Here is an 18452-nt window from a genome sequence, read left to right on the forward strand (position 1 = left end):
AATTGAATAAAAAACAGATGATGATTGCTTTACTATTTGTTTCCCACCCAAGATGAACAACATAGGCATACCCTAGGAGAACCAGATATTAGATAGAGATACTATTCATTGCTGCCTCGATATGTGCCCCACAACTAATTTAGAACTCAAGTTTGAACATAAATTTGGACCTGACTTGGTGTCTAAGAGGTGAACATGAAAATATTGTAGTATTTAATATTAAGAAATGCATAACATAAGAAGAAACAAAAGTGTGCGACCTCTCTTGTGGACCCGTGTACTCCTTAGGTTCATCTGCTGAGTCGATGATGGTGATGCTGTTGCGGTTGGTGCCGGCAACAGGGAAGGAGTGTTGGGAAACGCAGTATTTCAAAAAAATTCCTATGATCATGCAAGATCTATCTAGGGATGCATAGCAATGAGAGGGTAGAGTGTGTCTATAGACCCTCGTAGACCGAAAGAGGAAGCATTAAGTAACGTGGTTGATGTAGTCGAACGTCTTCACGATCCAACCGATCAAGTACCGAATGCATGGCACCTCCGTGATCTACACACGTTCATCTCAGTGGTGTCCCTCGAAGTCTAGATCAAGCTGAGGACGATGGAGAGTTTCGTCAGCACGACGGCGTGTTGACGGTGATGATGAAGTTACCAACGCAGCGCTTCGCCTAAGCACTACGACAATATGACCGAGGTGGAAATCTGTGGAGGGGAGCACCGCACATGGCTAAGAGATCAACTTGTGTGTCTATGGGGTTCCCCCTCCCTCGTATATAAAGGGGTGGAGGAGGGGAGGGCCAGCCTCCTATGGCACGCCCTAAGGGGGATTCCTACTCCTAGTAGGAGTAGGTTTCCCCCCTTCCCTAGTCGGAGTAGGAGAAGAAGGAAGAGAGAGAGGGAGAGAAGGAATGGGGGGTCGCCCTCCCTCCCAATTTGGATTGGGCTTGGGGGCGTGCGCCTCCCACTTGGCGGACTCCTCCTCTCTCCCACAATGGCCCATTAAGGCCCATTAACTCCCCGGGGGGTTCCGGTAACCCCCTAGTACTCCGGAAAATGCCCGAACTTATATGAAACCTTTCCGGTGTCCAAACATAGCCTTCCAATATATCAATCTTCATGTCTTGACCACTTTGAGACTCCTCGTCATGTCCGTGATCACATCCGGGACTCCAAACTATCTTTGATACATCAAATCACATATCTCATAATACATATCATCATTGAACGTTAATCATGTGGACCCTACGGGTTCGAGAACTATGTAGACATGACCGAGACTTATCTCTGGTCAATAACCAATAGCGGAACCTGCATGCTCATATTGGTTCCTACATATTCTACGAAGATCTTTATCGGTCAAACCGCATAATAACATACGTTTGTTCCCTTTGTCATCGGTATGTTACTTGCCCGAGATTCGATCGTCGGTATCATCATACCTAGTTTAATCTCGTTATCGGCAAGTCTCTTCACTCGTTCCGCAATGCAACATCCCACAACTAACTCATCAGTCACATTGCTTGCAAGGCTGATAGTGATGTGCATTACCGAGAGGGCCTAGATATACCTCTCCGACAATCGGAGTGACAAATCATAATCTCGATCTATGCCGACTCAATAAAGAGCATCGGAGACACCTGTAGAGCATCTTTATAATCACCCAGTTACGTTGTGTCGTTTGATAGCACACTAAATGTTCCTCCGGTATTCGGGAGTTGCATAATCTCATAGTCATAGGAACATGTATGAGTTATGGAGAAAGCAATAGCAATAAACTAAACGATCATAGTGCTAAGCTAACGAATGGGTCAAGTCAATCACACCATTCTCTAATGATGTGATCCCATTCATGAAATGACAACTCATGTCTACGGCTAGGAAACTTAACCATCTTTGATTAACAAGCTAGTCAAGTAGAGGCATAGTAGTGACACTCTGTTTGTCTATGTATTCACACATGTACTATGTTTCCGGTTAATACAATTCTAGCATGAATAATAAACATTTATCATGATATAAGGAAATATAAATAACAACTTTATTGTTGCCTCGAGGGCATATTTCACTCGGTCTCCCACTTGCACTAGAGTCAATAATCTAGATTACATTGTAATGATTCTAACACCCATGGAGTCTTGGTGCTGATCATGTTTTGCTCGTGAGAGAGGCTTGGTCAACGGGTCTGCAACATTTAGATCCGTATGTATCTTGCAAATCTCTATGTCTCCCTCCTTGACTTGAGAGTGGATGGAATTGAAGCATCTCTTGATGTGCTTGGTTCTCTTCTGAAATCTGGATTCCTTTGCCAAGGAAATTGCGCTAGTATTGTCACAAAAGATTTTCACTGGACCAGATGCACTAGGTATGACACCTAGATCGGATATGAACTCCTTCATCCAGACTCCTTCATTTGCTGCTTCTGAAGCAGCTATCTATTCCGCTTCACACGTAGATCCCGCCACGATGCTTTGCTTAGAACTGCACCAACTGACAACTCCACCATTCAATAAAAGTACGTATCCGGTTTGTGACTTAGAGTCATCCAGATCAGTGTCAAAGCTCGCATCGACGTAACCGTTTAAGACAAGCTCTTTGCCACCTCCATAAATGAGAAACATATCCTTAGTCCTTTTCAGGTATTTCAGGATATTCTTGACTGCTGTCCAGTGACCCACTCCTGGATTACTTTGGTACCTCCCTGCTAAACTAATAGCAAGGCACACGTCAAGTTTGGTACACATCATTGCATACATGATAGAACCTATGGCTGAAGCATAGGGAATGACTTTCATTTTCACTCTATCTTCTGAAGTGGTTGGGCATTGAGTCTGACTCAACTTCACACCTTGTAATACATGCAAGAACCCTTTCTTTGCTTGATCCATTTTGAACTTCTTCAAAACTTTATCAAGGTATGTTCTTTCCGAAAGTCCAATTAAGCGTATTGGTCTATCTCTATAGATCTTGATGCCCAATATATAAGCAGCTTCACCGAGGTCTTTCATTGAAAAAATCTTATTCAAGTATCCTTTTATGCTATTCAGAAATTCAGTATCATTTACAATCAACAATATGTCATCCACATATAATATCAGAAATGCTATAGAGCCCCCACTCACTTTCTTGTAAATACAGGCTTCTCCAAAAGTCTGTATAAAACCATATGCTTTGATCACACTATCAAAGAGTATATTCCAACTCCAAGATGCTTGCACCAGTCCATAAATGGATCGCTGGAGCTTACACACTTTGTTGGCACCTTTTGGATCGACAAAACCGTCTGGTTGCATCATATACAACTCTTCTTTAAGATATCCATTAAGGAATGCAATTTTGACATCCATTTGCCAAATTTCATAATCATACAAGGCAGCAATTGCTAACATGATTCGGACGGACTTAAGCATCGCTACGGGTGAGAAGGTCTCATCGTAGTCAACTCCTTGAACTTGTCGAAAACCTTTTGCAACAAGTCGAGCTTTGTAGAAAGTAACATTACCATCAGCTCAGTCTTCTTCTTGAAGATCCATTTATTCTCTATGGCTTGCCGATCATTTGGCAAGTCAACAAAAGTCCACACTTTGGTCTCATACATGGACCCCATCTCAGATTTCATGGCCTCAAGCCATTTTGCGGAATCTGGGCTCATCATCGCTTTCTCATAGTTCATAGGTTTGTCATGGTCAAGTAACATGACCTCCAGAACAGGATTACCATACCACTATGGTGTGGATCTTATTCTGATTTTCCTACGAGCTTCGGTAGTAACTTGATCAGAAGTTTCATGATCATCATCATTAGCTTCCTCAGTAATTGGTGTAGGAATCACTGGAACTGATTTCTGTGATGAACTACTTTCCAATAAGGGAGCAGGTATAGTTACCTCATCAAGTTCTACTTTCCTCCCACTCACTTATTTCGAGAGAAATTCCTTCTCTAGAAAGGATCCATTCTTAGCAACGAATATCTTGCCTTCGGATCTATGATAGAAGGTGTACCCAACAGTCTCCTTTGGGTATCCCATGAAGACACATTTCTCCGATTTGGGTTCGAGCTTATCAGGTTGAAGCTTTTTCACATAAGAATCGCAGCCCCAAACTTTAAGAAACGACAACTTGGGTTTCTTGCCAAACCATAGTTCATATGGTGTCATCTCAACGGATTTTGATGGTGCCCTATTTAACATGAAGGCAGCCGTCTCTAAAGCATAACCCCAAAATGATAGCGGTAAATTAGTAAGACACATCATAGATCGCACCATATCTAATAAAGTGCGGTTACAACGTTCGGACACACCATTATGCTGCGGTGTTCCAGGTGGCGTGAGTTGTGAAACTATTCCACATTGTGTCAAAAGAAGGCCAAACTCATAACTCAAATATTCACCTCCATGACCAGATCATAGAAACTTAATTTTTTAGTTATGATGATTTTCCACTTCACTCTGAAATTCTTTGAACTTTTACAAAATGTTTCAGACTGATGTTTCATCAAGTATATATGCCCATATCTGCTCAAATCATCTGTGAAGGTCAGAAAATAATGATACCCGCCACGAGCATCAACACTCATCAGACCGCATACATCAGTATGTATTATTTCCAATAAGTCTGTTGCTCGTTCCATTGTCCCAGAGAACGGAGTCTTAGATATCTTGCCCATGAAGCATGGTTCGCAAGCATCAAGTGATTCCAAAAGCCCATCAACATGGAGTTTCTTCATGCGCTTTAAACCAATATGACCTAGACTGCAGTGCCACAAATAAGTTGCACTATCATTATTAAACTTATATCTTTTGGCTTCAATACTATGAATATGTGTATCACTACTATCAAGATTTAGTAAAAATAGACCACTCATCAAGGGTGCATGACCATAAAAGATATTACTCATATAAATAGAACAACCATTATTCTCTGATTTAAATGAACAACCGTCTCGCAGCAAACAAGATCCAGATATAATGTTCATGCTTAACGCTGGCACCAAATAACAATTATTCAGGTCTAAAACTAATCTCGAAGGTAGATGTAAAGGTAGCGTGCCGACGGTGATCACATCGACTTTGGAACCATTTCCCACGGGCATTGTCACCTCGTCCTTAGCCAATCTTCGCTTAATCCGTAGCCCTAGTTTTGAGTTGCAAATATTAGCAACAGAACCAATATCAAATACCCAGGCACTACTGTGAGCATTAGTAAGGTACACATCAATAACATGTATATCAAATATACCTTTCACTTTGCCATCCTTCTTATCCACCAAATACTTGGGGAAGTTCTACTTCTAGTGACCAGTCCCTTTGCACTAGAAGCACTCAGTCTCAGGCTTAGGTCCAGACTTGGTCTTGTTCACTTGAGCAGCAACTTGCGTGCCGTTCTTCTTGAAGTGCCCCTTCTTCCCTTTGCCCTTCTTCTTGAAACTGGTGGTCTTGTTGACCCTCAACACTTGATGCTCCATATTGATTTCTACCTCCGCAGCCTTTAGCATCACGAAGAGCTCGGGAATTGTCTTATCCATCCCTTGCATATTATAGTTCATCTTGAAACTTTGTAGCTTGGTGGCAGTGATTGAAGAACTCTGTCAATGACACTATCAGCTGGAAGATTAACTCCCAGCTGAGTCAAGTGATTGTGGTACCTAGACATTCTGAGTATGTGTTCACTGATAGAACTATTCTCCTCCATTTTGCAGCTATAGAACTTATTGGAGACTTCATATCTCTCAATTGGGGCATTTGCTTGAAATATTAACTTCATCTCCTGGAACATCTCATATGCTCCATGACGTTCAAAACATCGTTGAAGTCCTGGTTCTAAGCCGTAAAGCATGGCACACTGAACTATCGAATAGTCATCAGCTTTGCTCTGCCAGGTGTTCATAACATCTGGATTTGCTCCTGCAGCAGGTTTGGCACCTAGCGGTGCTTCCAGGAAGTAATTCCTTTGTGCAGCAATTAGGATAATCCTCAACTTACGGACCCAGTCCGTGTAGTTTCTACCATCATCTTTCAACTTAGATTTCTCTAGGAACGCATTAAAATTGAACGGAACAACAGCACGGGCCATTTATGTACAACAACATAGACATGCAAAAATACTATCAGGTACTAAGTTCAAGATAAATTAAAGTTCAATTAATCATATTACTTAAGAACTCCCACTTAGATAGACATCCCTCTAATCATCTAAGTGATCACGTGATCCATATCAACTAAACCATGTCTGATCATCACGTGAGATGGAGTAGTTTTCAATGGTGAACATCACTATGTTGATCATCTCTACTATATGATTCACGCTCGACCTTTTGGTATTAGTGTTCCGAGGCCATATCTGCATATGCTAGGCTCGTCAAGTTTAACCCAAGTATTCTGCTTGTGAAAAAATGGCTTGCACCGGTTTTATGTGAACATAGACCTTATCGCACCCTATCATCACATGGTGTCTCGGCACGACGATTTGTAGCAATGGTGCATACTCAGGGAGAACACTTGTACATTGAAATTTAGTGAGAGATCATCTTATAATGCTACCGCCATACTAAGCAAAATAAGATGCATAAAGGATAAACATCACATGCAATCATTATAAGTGATATGATATGGCCATCATCATCTTGTGCCTTTGATCTCCATCTCCAAAGCACCGTCATGATCACTATCATCACTGGCTTGAAACCTTGATCTCCATCACAACATCGTTGTCGTCTCGTCAATTATTGCTTCTACGACTATCGCTACCACTTAGTGATAAAGTAAAGCAACTACATGGCGATTGCATTTCATCCAATAAAGCGACAACCATATGGCTCCTGCCAGTTGCCGATAAATGTGTTACAAAACATGATCATCTCATAGAACAATTCATATAATCACGTCTTGACCATATCACATCACAACATGCCCTGCAAAAACAAGGTAGACGTCCTCTACTTTGTTGTTGCAAGTTTTACGTGGCTGCTACGGGCTTAGGACGAACCATTCTTACCTACGCATTAAAAACCACAATGCGGTATAGTGATTGGTTTTTGATCTTCAGACAGAACCCTGTTCATTGAATCTGATTCAACAAAAGTTGGAGAAACTGACACCCGCCAGCCACCTGTGTGCAAAGCACGTCGGTAGAACCAGCCTCATGAACACGGTCATGTAATGTCGGCCGGGCCGATTCATCCAACAATACCATCGAATCAAGAAACAACTAGTGACGGCAAGAAACATGTATATACCCACGCCCACAACTCCTTTGTGTTCTACTCGTGCATATAACATCTACTCATAGACCTGGCTTTGATACCACTGTTGGGGAACGCAGTATTTCAAAAAATTTCCTACGATCACGCAAGATCTATCTAGGGATGCATAGCAACGAGAGGGAAGAGTGTGTCTACATACCCTTGTAGACCGAAAGCAGAAGTGTTAAGTAACTTGGTTGATGTAGTCGAACGTCTTCACGATCCAACCGATCAAGTACCGAACGCACGACACCTCCACGATTTGCACACGTTTAGCTCGGTGATGTCCCTCGAACTCTAGATCCAGCTGAGGCCGAGGGAGAGTTTCATCAGCACGACGGCGTGTTGACGATGATGATGAAGTTACCGACTCAGGGCTTCGCCCAAGCACTACGACAATATGACCGAGGTGGAAATCTGTGGAGGTGGGCACCGCACACGGCTAAGAGATCAACTTGTGTGTCTATGGGGTGCCCCCTCCCCCGTATATTAAGGAGTGGAGGAGGGGAGGGCCGGCCTCCTCGGATTCCTACTCCTAGTAAGAGTAGGTTTCCCCCCTTCCCTAGTTGGAGTAGGAGAAGAAGGAAGAGGGAGAGGGAGAGAAGGAATGGGGGGCCGCCCCCCTCCCAATTAGGATTGGGCTTGGGGGGCACGCGCGTCCCACTTGGCCGACTCCTCCTCTCTCCCACCATGGCCCATTAAGGCCCATTAACTCCCCGGAGGGTTCCGGTAACCCCCCCAGTACTCTGGAAAATGCTCGAACTTATCTGAAACCTTTCCGGTGTCCAAACATAGCCTTCCAACATATCAATCTTTATGTATCGACTATTTTGAGACTCCTCGTCATGTCCGTGATCACATCTGGGACTCCGAACTATCTTCAGTACATCAAATCACACAACTCATAATACATATCATCATCGAACGTTAGGTGTGCGGACCCTATGGGTTCGAGAACTACATAGACATGACCGAAACTTATGTCCGGTCAATAACCAACACTTGTGCGCGTCTGTCCTAAACAAACGGTTTTAACCCCTTTTAGCATTTGGAACCATCGCCAAGTGAGTGTGTGTGATAGGGTGTCCTTCCCACACGACCCAGAAATCGTCGGGGATAGGCCCTCCTGGGACCCAGGCTGGGGCCGTGTGCGATCGGGCGAGGCTTCGAAACCTAATCATTTCCGAAGGTTTGTACATCCCACATGGTAATCCGAGAAAATCATTTCCGTAGGTATGTACATCCCACACGGTGAATCCTAGAAAAACATTTCCATTTGTATGTATATCACACACAGTCAATCCAAGGAATACGTTTCTGTTCTTATGTACATCCCACACAGTCAAACCAGGGAACACGTTTCTGTTCAGACGTACATCCCACACAGTTTTATGTGCAGGCTCGTGTGTGAAAGGTGTAACTATCACACACGGTTTGCCATGGTTAACTGTTTGCTTTTATCAACTATATCACACATGATTTGATGAAGAAAACTGTGTGTCATTGGGCTATCCATTGCAAGCGCTTTTACTGCTAGAACCGTTTGCAAAGGTCCATGACACATTTAGCAGGTTTATTAGTTTACAATTAATAATTCCAGTATTACGCAAATTCACATTTCATATCGAACAGCTGTTTGCCAATTTCAATCAGGCACATAAATATATTATAACATCACAGTACGGTAGCTACATGAAAACAACACAGTACAACATATAGCTAGTTCAACTTCATAAGAACAATATATTCATTTCCCTAATCGAGATCATCCAGGCTCGTCTTATCCACCTCTGCTTTTAGTTTAGTAAGAACCCATTTTGCACGGGCCAACTGGGAAAGTGCCTCCTCCTTCGCCAACACCATCTTAGCAAAGTATTATTTAAAAAATCTGAGCTCATTCTCCACCTTCAACTTTTGTTCCGCATCTTGAAATATGCTTCAGCGTTGACAACACTTTCTCTTCCTCATACATGCTCCAGAGCTTCGCTAGGCACATCTTCAAAGACTGTGGCCACTCTTGATCAACCCACTCCAAGTAAGAACACTTCCATTCATCCTATAATATTTAAAACTAGATCAGTAACAATTATAGGGGAAATGGGTTTATAGCAACATAGATCACCAATGCTTATTTTGAAGAACTGAAGAAACATGTTAATTATGACATATCTTCTCAAAAAGATCAATGTGCAAATAAATAATTGGTACTGAGACAATAACCAAATTCTGGAACATCAGAAGCTATAATTAACTACAGAGATGCTACAAATTCTTACTCATGTACAATAAATAGCAAATTCAACATTTTATGAGGAAGGTAAATATAACTGCAACAACATAGCGACAGTGTTTGGATGACAGCAAATTGATACTAACAGGTGTGTACATGAAAAAATTTAGTAACATAGAACTGATAGCACTAAGGCCGTCCACTATGTATGCCAAAACTGGGGTAAAGACAACTGTTGCTACATCTCACACTGGTGCCCTGCACTGGCGAGTCGATGCACCAGAAAAAAAATCAGGGACCGGACTCCAGAGCACGTAGTTGCTCTGATGCCTAGTTCCTTCATGCCATAAAGATTTAGTATTTTACTGCTTGGCTGCTCGAATGTGTGGACCAAAGTTGGCTGCACAAACTGCTGAAGCGGTGCCAAATAATTTTCTAATGGCACCACTGATTAGATGACGACAATTTAAGATACCAGGTACAAACTATGACACTGTCTTAGGATGCGTTTGGTTGAAGGTGTGTTATGAATGGGTTGGGACCATGACAGCGTCTGAATGAAATCTAACAAATGATTTGTAACAACGAAAGAGGGTCTAATGCACATTCTAGAAACTTCCTCCCACTATCAACAGAAGAAAACGCAACTAGCTTCACGCATGGAGATTAATGGTGACAACAAGTAGATAGATCCGCAACCACCCCCCTCCATTCATTGCCACTGATGGTCTTAGGGAGCTACAACAGGAAGAAATGACTCAAATCGACCGCCGGGTAGATATCCTTCATTCCAAGTCATAGCCCGAGAGAGAGAAGATAGGCATACCCAGGTGGTGAAGGAGTAGTTGCCAGAGGAGGAACCGCTGGAGAGGTCTTTGAAGAAGACCATGGCGACCCCGGCGGTAGGATGTGAGATGGCGAGAGCGAGGAAGCGACTATAGCTTAGAAAGGAAGGAAGGAAGGACGAAACAGGGGAAATGTGACTTGTGGTCGGGGAGAAAAGGGGGTGGGGAAGGGGGGTGAGGTAGATATTTTGGCGGTAGGACATAATTTTGGAAATGTGGAGGGAAACTTTGCGCGCGGCGCCGCCGGACCATTCACTTTGAACGATTGTGTGCATCGAAAATGATTCTTCTGCTTTACGCGCATGCGATGTGTTTGATAATTTAAATTTTGGTGGAAATTTCCCCGGGTACGTCATTGCATAATTTAACATCGCTTGCTAATTTTGGCACACAAAAGAGCGTACAGCAGACAGACCACACTTACTGAATCGAGCAATTTTAGTAATTAAACAGAGCCAGTTGACCTAAACATTGCTCTAGCAAAAGACCAACATTAAAAACAAAGCCTAAGTACACATAATTTAAACAAATCCGCCGCGCCGGCCTATGCATCGCCGGTGTGAGATGAGACGTCGATGACTTGTCCTGGCGACATACCGTTGTTGGTGGACTCCGCGTCCCGCCTGCTGAAGTCCACCGCGTCCTCATCCTCTTTCTCGTCCTCGTCCTCGGTGCCACCCTCAAGGTTGTAGTACTCGTAGTAGTGGCAGCGCCAGAGCTCGCGTTGGTACTCCACCGCCGATTCCTCGACGGATAGACTCTTCTCTACCTCGACCTCGGCCATGCGCAACTCCTACTCCCAGCGCTCCTCGATCTCCGCCGCCTCCGGCATCTCCATCTCCCGCTCGGTGACCTCATGAGGAAGCAGGTGCTCCAAGGCCACCGCCGCCTTTTCAGACATGGGTTGCATGCTAGAGTCCAAGGTGGCCTAGAATATCTTGGCGTGTGCATCATCGATCTTGGCGTGGATGGCCTCGACCCAGGCTAGGGCGACATCAGCGGCATGGACGGCAGCTCGAGCGCTCTCGGCGTTTGCAGCCACCGTCACAGCAGTTGCTGCATCTGCCATGTCGGCTGCCGCAGGCGCCCTCTTGGTAGAAGCGGATGCGTGCAATGCGGATGCGGCGGCACTCCCGGCGTAGGCGGCGGCACTCTCGGTGCAGGCGGCGCTTGGGGGGACGCGGCCATCGTACGGGCCTTCACGAAGCGTTTCCACGGCATCATCTTTGCAAGAAGGGGGTACAGGAATGGGGGTCGGGATTCGTGGATTTGGGGGTTGCCGGCACTAGAGCAGACGGGCCGGCGAAGCTTAAGGAGGGAGACTTAAATAGACCCAGATATTTTCATCGCAAATGATTCCTAGAAAACAACTATGTGTGATGGTGTTTTAAATGTACAAGAAATTTTGTAGTACTAATAAACGGTCATGTCAAATTTTGGAAAATTTCAGGGGTCATTTGACTTTTTAAGACAATTAAGTGATTTTCTAGCCATTTAATGACCGTAATTGAAATTTGAACTACATGTACATGCAACAACTAACCATAACGGTTTGAAAACTCATGTTTTGTGTACTTGTGTGCGATTTAATTCCATGTGCAGTAAATTGGAAGGAATGTTCAAACATATTGGTCTCAACGCTATGACACAATTAAGCATGGAGTGACATGGCATTTTAATTCCAAAAAAAATAAAAAATTTAGAAACACATGAAACCTTGGTTGATGTAATTTCATGCCACCAAGATGATGTGGTAAAAAAATTTGGCATGTTTGACGAAAGTGTGGACACACACACACCTCACAAACCGGAGCAACGCATTGGAAGTCTCGTGGTTCCAAGAGGGAACAATGCATGTTTGATGACTAACGGGAGATAGCTTCCTTTTACGGCCTTCAATATTTTTCTATGTTTAAAGTGCACTACTACAACTGTAATGTGACATTTTGGAAAATTCTAGGGGTCATTTGACCTTTTAAAGACATTTAAGTGGTTTCTAGCCATTTAATTCAAATTTGAACTACATCTACATGCAACGCCTAACCATAACGGGTTGACAAATCATATTTGTGTATGTGCGAGTTAATTCCATGTGCAGTAAATTAGAAGGAATTTTCAAACATATTTGTGTTACGACATGGGCACAGACATATGTATGCATGGAGTGACATGGCATTTTAATTCCAAAAAAAAATATCAAAAACACATGAAACCTTGGTTGATGTAATTTCATGCCACCAAGATGATGTGGTAAAAAAATTGGCATGCCTGACGAAAGTTTGGACACACACCCCTCACAAACTGGAGCAACTTACTAGAAGGCCCGTGTTTCCGAGACAAAACAATGCATGTTTGATGATGAACGGGAGGTAGCTTCCTCTTACGGCCTTCAATTGTTTTTCTACATCTAACGTGCACTACTACAACTGTAATGTTAGACATTTAAGTGATTTTCCGGCCATTTAATGACCGTAATTAACATTTTAAGTACATCTACATGCAACGCCTAACCTAAACGGTTTGAAAAATATTATCTGTGTACTTGCGTGCAAGTTAATTCCATGTGTAGTAAATTAGAAGGAATTTTTAAACATATTGGTCTCACGACATGGACACATGCATACGTATGCATGGAGTGACATGGCATTTTAATTCCAAAAAATTAAAAAATGATCAAAAAACATTAAACCCTGGTTGATTTAATATCATGCCACCAAGATGATGTGGTAAAAAATTGGCCTGTTTGACGAAAGTTTGGACACACACCCCTCACAAACCGGAGCAACTCACTAGAAGGTTCATGGTTCCGAGAGGGAACAATGCATGTTTCATGACGAACCAGAGATAGCTTCCTCTTATGGCCTTCAAAAATTTTTCTATGCCTAACATGCACTAATACAACTGTCATGTGAAATTTTTGAAGATTTCAGGCATCATTTGACCTTTTAAAGACATTTAATTGATTTTCTAGCCATTTAATGACCATAATTCAAATTTGAACTACATCTACATGCAACACCTAACCATAACGGTTTGAAAAATCATATTTTTGTGTACTTGTGTGCGAGTTAATTCCATGTGCAGTAAATTAGAAGGAATTTTTAAACATATTGGTCTCAAGGCATGGGCACACATGCATGGAGTGCCATGGCACTTTAATTCCCAAAAATTAAAAAATGATCAGAAAAACATGAAACCTTGCTTGATTAAATGTCATGCCACCAAGATGATGTGGTAAAAAAATTGGCATGTTTGACGAAAGTTCGGACACACACCCCTCATAAACTGGAGCTACTCACTAGAAGGTTCGTGGTTCCGAGAGGGAACAATGCATGTTTGATGACGAACGGGAGATAGCTTCCTCTTACGGTCTTAAATTTTTTTTCTATGTTTAACGTGCACTAATACAACTGTCTTGTGAAAATTTGGAAAATTTCATGGGTCATTTGACCTTTTAAAGACATTTAAGTGATTTTATAACCATCTAATGACCGTAATTCAAATTTGAACTACATCTACATGCAACCCTAACCATAACAGTTTGAAAAATCATATTTTTGTGTATTTGTGTGCGAGTTAATTCCATGTGCAGTAAATTAGAAGGAATTTTCAAACATATTGGTCTCAAGGCATGGGCACACATGCATGGAGTGCCATGGCATTTTAATACGAAAAAATTAAAAATCATCGGAAATACATGAAGCCTTGCTTGATTTAATGTCATGCCACCAAGATGATGTGGTAAAAAATTGGCATGTTTGACAAAAGTTTGGACACACACCCCTCACAAACCGGAGCAACTCACTAGAAGGTTCATGGTTCCGAGAGGGAACAATGCATGTTTGATGACGAACGGGAGATAGCTTCCTCTTACGGCATTCAGATTGTTTTCTACGTTTAAGGTGCACTAATACAACTGTCTTGTGGAAATTTGGAAAATTTCGGGGGTCATTTGACCTTTTAAAGATATTTAAGTGATTTTCTAACCATTTAATGACAGTAATTCAAATTTGAACTACATCTACATGCAACGCCTAAGCATAACGGTTTGAAAAATCATATTTTTTGGTACTTGTGTGTGAGTTAAAAAATCATCAGACGATGTAAATATCTGGTGTTCAAAAAAGAAAATGTAATGATCTGGCAAGATAGCCAGCCCCCACATGATTGGTACACTGTCTCGCGGCTCGTGGTTTGGTAGGTGAGTGGCGGGGATCATTAATCAGACACGGTTCTGCATTGGAAACCATCAGCTATTATATTCACACATCGATTTTGCTACGGGAATCATGTGTAATCCAAACTACAGTACTCGTATATTTTAGCGATCGGCGTGTGTACTGTCCCGGTCGATCTAGATTCCGGCCGCCAATAAATACCACCATGCTCACGTCGTCCCACCTGCATTCTCATCTACATCCTCCCTCGCTCGCCCTCTCTCTCTCTCTCTCTCTCTCTCTCTTTCAAATCTCTACCATGGCGCCGCCGGTCTGCCCACGCGCCGATGAGGAGTCGCCCCCCTGAGGTCGCTCACTCGATTAGCAGTGATGAGGACCCCTACGCGCCACCTGACGAGCTTGCGCTGGACCACCCCCCCAATTTTGGATTGGTTTTGGGTCCAGTACAATCTTTGTCTATGGAAGTCGCTACCGTCAGCTGAGAAATCAAGGCAAGTGGTATTCAAGAAGGAGATGGAGGAGGATGAAGCCAGGTACCAGGAGGCCTGTGAAGCCCGTGATGCCACCTGGAAAAAGGAGGCGGCGGAGCTTTGGGGGCGGGCGCGTCGTCGTGCCGAGGAGGTGCACGAAGAAGGGTACTTCACGAGGAAGGTCATAGGTGTTGGGCACCTCGTCGCTGCGTGGAGGTGGGCCGATAAGCTCCAACGTGCCACCAACGAGGAGCTCCGGTGGGCACCCAAAGAAATGGCAAGATCGGCAGCGCGCGTCCGCCAGCAAGAGGCAGATTGGTACGTCAAGCGCTGCAAGGCGGAGGAGGCAGAGTACTACCTCCGCACTGGGAAGACGCCGTGCACCAGGGAGCTGCTGGCGAGGGGCTGCCGGAATACTGGCCCGAGGAGGGATTATTAGTTTTAGTATTGTTCGTTTTCAATTTTCTGCATTGTACCTAGTAGTTAAGTATCATCACGTATATGTGATGATCTACAGAATAGAAAGCATATATACACACATTGTAACAGAACATATAAGAATGGAAAACATAGTACACACATTGAAACAGAGCAATAAACATAGCAATACTATGATTGGTGTGAATACATAGCTATCCATGTCGAAACGACTTTTCAAAATAAAACATGTCCATGAGACCATAACTAGCAGACCTTGCCTAAGGTAGCTCTTGGCTCTGCCTGAACTCATACAGGCGTTCGTCCAAGCGGTTGACATGCTCGCGGTACATCTGGAGCGCGATCTCGAGGTCCAAGTTGGCTATTTCATCAGAGATCACCAGCTCGAGGATGTGACGGCCATGTTCCTCTACTACACCCAGGTGGACACCTGGGCCAAGGAGGCGGTCGAGCCTACGGACCAGTGTGTTGGCATCCAGCAGGCCACGGACAAGGCAACCGGTGGCACCCATGCGTACGGCGCGGTGGGCGTCCGGAGCAAGTACGGCGCGGCCGGCCTCTGGTGCAAGTATGACACTGAGAGCCTCTTCCCACTCCTGGCGAGGAATGGGGGTACTGACCGGACGTGTACCTAGTTGTGATGCCATGTCGACAACAGGCAATCGCTGATGGATCTGCTCTTGATGTGCGGCGTGCCGCGCCTCTCGCTCTGCGGCGCTCCAATGGTTTCGCCGTGCGGCGAGCCACAGACTATCGGCTAGGATGCGCCTAGGTTGCTCTGCGGCATGCCATCGATCATGTTGTGCGGCGAGGTGTAGCCTATCGGCGCTGACATGCCTATCTTGATCCGTGGTGCTCAAGCGCCATGAGCCAAAGGTCTTCTCAACCCTAGCGATGATGTGCATCACGGCGTCATCCATTGCGTTGCCGGGGAGCGCCTCGGCCTCGACGGGCCGTGGCGCCTGCTCATTTTCCTCGTCGATGAGGTTGATGGCAGAGGCAGCACTTTGGTGGGTTGGCATGCTTGGAAAAGGTGGGTGTGCTCCAGGCTGCGCTTGTCACCTCCGTGTGTCGCGCACCGCCTATGCGCAGTATCGCTGGGTGGCAGGAAACAGGGGAGGAAATGGCGGGAAATAGTGGCGTGTTCATAAAATGCCATCAATTAATGGAAACTTAGCATAGAAGGAACATCGAGCTAGCACAAGAAGGAGATGATGATTAGATGAACACGGACCACACTAGGGAACCATTTCTGTTATTATCGGTATTCACACACATTTCTGATAACAGACCTATTTGCCACGTATCACAAACATCTTTTTATATTGAACCATTTCTGCTCTCATGTCTCAACGTAAACAGTTCATCCAAGTGAACCGCATGTCGTATATCGCCCACACCTTTGATCTGGCCGACCGTTTCTTTTGTGTTGCCTAATCACAAACAGTTCATCCGAGTGAACCGTATGCTGTACATTGCACACACCTTCATCTGGCTGCCCGTTTCTTTTGTTATTCCTGCTCACAAATAGTTAATCAAGCTGAACCGTATGCCCTGCATCGCACATGCAACTAAAATCCGAACCGTGTTTGATGCATCCTCCATCGCAAACGTTTTCCACCTTTTTGATGGGTTTTTTACACCACCATTTGTGATTATGGCATCGCACACAGTTTCGTCGAAGGGCCTCTAATCGTAGTGTCACATTAGTAACATCGTGCAGTAGTGCAATAGCAGAACCTGGATGCTCATATTAGTTCCTACATATTCTACGAAGATCTTTATCGGTCCAACCGCATAACAATGTACATTTTCCCTTTGTCATCGGTATGTTACTTGCCCGAGATTCGATCATAGGTATCATCATACCTAGTTCAATCTCGTTATCGGCAAGTCTCTTTACTCGTTCCATAATGCAACATCGTGCAACTAACTCTTTAGTCGCATTGCTTGCAGGCTTATAGTGATGTGCATTACCGAGAGGGCCTAGAGATACCTCTCCGACAATCGGAGTGACAAATCCTAATCTTGATCTATGCCAACTCAACAAACACCATCGGAGACACCTGTAGAGCATCTTTATAATCACCCAGTTATGTTGTGACGTTTGATAGCACACTAAGTATTCCTCCGGTATTCGTGAGTTGCATAATCTCATAGTCATAGGAACATGTATAAGTTATGGAGAAAGAAATAGCAATAAACTAAACGATCATAGTGCTAAGCTAACGGATGGGTCAAGTCAATCACATCATTCTCTACTAATGTGATCCCGTTCATCAAATGACAACTCATGTCTATGGCTAGGAAACTTAACCATCTTTGATTAACGAGCTAGTCAAGTAGAGGCATACTAGTGACACTCTGTTTGTCTATGTATTCACACATGTATTAAGTTTCCGGTTAATACAATTCTAGCATGAATAATAAACATTTATCATGATATAAGGAAATATAAATAACAACTTTATTATTGCCTCTAGGGCATATTTCCTTATAGGAGATATGAGGCAGCAAAATACGTCGAGGAGTCGTGATGTCTGGTTTGGTGGATGCTTTTGTTGAGTGAGAAGCTCAGGTGAGGTGGACGACATCGCAGCAGGAGTAGGAAAAACCACACAAAGTTTACTTCGACACCTACCTGCAACTGAAGTAATTCTATAAGGGCTCATTTGGCTTGCATGATTCTAAAAATGCAGGGATAGGTGGAAAAATACCGGAATAAGTTAGGAATGCACATGGGAAACAGAGCATTTGTGAACACATGATTTCTCTCAACTTGGGTGTTTGGTTCACATGAATTGGAGGAGAAGAGGAACGCAAAGAAACATGGCCAAAATAAAGTGAAACCATATGAAAGCATGTACAGTTCGAATGTTATTCTGCCAATAATGCACTTGGTCTTGTTTTCATGCATAGGATTTTGAAAAGTAGGTCCAGATGGATGTGTTGCTCCATTCCTTTCAACAAAATGCATGAATAATTGAATAGTAGAGTGCCATAGGAAAATTTCTTATTGCTATGTTTTTCCGTTGAACCAAAATAGCCCCAATGG

The sequence above is a fragment of the Triticum dicoccoides genome, chromosome 6A, assembly GCF_002162155.2.
Source record: "Triticum dicoccoides isolate Atlit2015 ecotype Zavitan chromosome 6A, WEW_v2.0, whole genome shotgun sequence".
NCBI lineage: Eukaryota > Viridiplantae > Streptophyta > Magnoliopsida > Poales > Poaceae > Triticum > Triticum dicoccoides.